Genomic DNA, 2,597 nt, shown 5'->3' on the forward strand with positions numbered 1-2,597 from the left:
GTTCAGAAACAAAGTAAAAGGAGATTTGGTTATTTGTAATATATATATATATATATATATATATATATATATTAATAAATTATCACATGGCTATTGAAATTCTACAGCAGAATTCCAGTGAACGGAAACATTAAGATAGAAACATTCAAGAATATAGGAAAAGTCCCTGAATTGCAAAGAATAAAATAAAGAAGTTCAGATGAACAGATAGTGTCAATTACATCAAGGGTAATTGTGAAGAAACGGCACCATGCTGCCGTTCTGCCTGGGTTGTGGAAAAAGGCTGATTGTGGAGCAGGGACAGCGCTGCCACCGCTGTCCCTGCAACACGTGCCCCGAGACGTGTCCTACATCATGCACAAGGTAACAAATCGGAAGTATCCAAAGCTGGAACAAGTGGATGATGTGCTTGCTGGAGCAGCTGCCTGGGAGAATGTTGACTCTACTGCAGACTCAGGTCCTAAATGTGAACATCTTCTTGCCTATTTCATGTGGTTGTAGATCTGCTCTGCAAAAGAGCCGATGACCACCTTCTACAAATGCTGCAATGCTCCGTGTGGACACCACTGGAGGGACTAGGGCCAGGCTGGCCCATCTGTGTCAGTGTCTGTTTACCTTGTTCCCCAGGGTGGATTTCCAACCTGGGAGTGTGAACATTGTGTCCTGACAGTCCTTGCTGGTGTGGCAGAAAGCGAACCCTTTGAGGGTAGCTGGCCAGGATGTCAGCAAACGCAGCCCATCTGCCAATCAGTGGATGAGCTCATTCATGGCGGGGGAGGGGGGGTATTTGTGGGTGGGGAAGGGTATCCATAATGCAGTGCACTGTTTAATGTCCTGCTCATTTGTTTTTACCCGTATTAGGTAATTGACATTCTCTCACCATCAACCCTCTTAAATATTTACCCCAATTGCACAATAAAGTAAAATTTTATAACTTAAAAAAAAAGAAAGGAAAAGAAATAGTGGAGAGCAAGGAGGTAAACATTGCCATAACGGGCAAAGAGAATGCTGCTCTTTTTCCTGTGAGTCAGGAGAAGAGAAGCTCTGTTGGTCATTTAAGAAACTGGAAAGCCAATTCTGCCAAGGAGGTTGAAAAGATGCAAAGATGGCTATGAAAAAACTGAAATGCTGAAGGGAAATTTTCTTAATACCTTAGGGATTTCTTCATATGGAGTGGAGTGGGTAAGTTGAACTGTACACAAAAGGCTTGCAGAGCTGGGTAGGTGAGGATTTGTGTGTGTGAGGATCTTATTAAGGTGATCATGGGATCTTTTATTATGACCTTTGTGCTGGTATTGAGTTCTTACAACACCATGTGGAGATGGGTGCTACTATGTTGGGTGGTTTTTTGGGGGTTTTGTTGTTGTTGTTGTTGTTTGCAGGAAGTCATTTGCCACATGTCACAGAGGTAGATAAGAGTTTGGGCTAAAATTGGAATCTTGGTCAGGTTACCTCCAGGGTCCCTGAAACATTTACTCAAAATCACTGCTATCATTTGTTGTTGTTGCTTATCTGTTGGTCTGTTTGTTTTTTTCTTAATCAAGTCTACCAGTTAAGTTATAGTAACATTATACTTCAATGTTTACATTTAAGTAAACATGCTTGCAATGTTTAATCAATTTTTTTACACTATAAATTATTTTTCAGTGTTCATTAAAATAGTGATTATCAATCTGATAGCCAAAAACAAATGCAGGGCTTTGGAGATAATTTTGAAGAAAAACAGGAACAATTAAATAGAAAATAAGTTAAATGGTTTCTTGAAGTTATTTCTAGTTCTAGCATCCTATTTTTAAATTAAGATTTTTAAGCAAAAATAGGTCTTTAAAACTTCTCTTAGCAAATTTAATTTAGAATAGCGGTCAAACACCATATAAGTTGTGAATTTTTAAATCTCCACTAGAAATAGAAACTACTACCAACCTTAATTTTACAAAGTGTCCTGAGAATTCTCATTAGGATACATATTTCTTAAAATGAATTTTTATGAAGCAATTAATTTGGGAAAGTGTCACAACTAACATCTAATTGCTACTATGTACTTAGAAATGTTAGCTCTTTCTTTCCTTTTACAAATCATGTTAGCAAAATGTCAGTAGGCAAATACATATTTAAGAAACTCTATACTCTAATTAAGGAAATTGGAATTTAAATAAAGTGAGTCTCCCAAGCATCTCATATTTAGAATATCCTTTCACCTTGAGAACTACAAAAATAAGGGTAGTTATTTGAAATGCTTGGAATATATGCCCGCCGCTCCCACTGCTCAGCTAACAAACTTCCTTCATATTGGAATTTAAATGTCCTTTCAGTGAAATCTTTCCTGACTGCCCCCCCCTCCCCGAGAATATCAGGTAAATGCTACCAGGATTCTGAAAAAGATTTAGAGGAAAGAGTATCAGGATTGTTTATCAGTGTCTTCTGTGAACACAGATAAAATGGATTTACTTAACTAGTTTTTGCTTGTATTATAATAACTTTTTTTTTTTTTAGGGAGAGGGTATATATAGTTTTTGAACCTAACATTTTTCCTCTATACTTAGCAAGTTTTCTCTCCTTCAAAACACAAATGACACTGCAAATGCCAGAGATTTCAG

At 37.4% G+C, this 2,597-nt stretch overlaps 1 pseudogene; it reads left to right on the forward strand.

Annotated features, from left to right (window-relative positions):
- The first annotated feature begins 250 nt into the window (after window positions 1-250).
- LOC113266384 (DNA-directed RNA polymerase III subunit RPC10-like) lies at window positions 251-579 on the forward strand (annotated as a pseudogene).
- The last annotated feature ends 2,018 nt before the right edge of the window (window positions 580-2,597 follow it).

The sequence above is a fragment of the Ursus arctos genome, unplaced genomic scaffold, assembly GCF_023065955.2.
Source record: "Ursus arctos isolate Adak ecotype North America unplaced genomic scaffold, UrsArc2.0 scaffold_3, whole genome shotgun sequence".
Taxonomy (NCBI): domain Eukaryota; kingdom Metazoa; phylum Chordata; class Mammalia; order Carnivora; family Ursidae; genus Ursus; species Ursus arctos.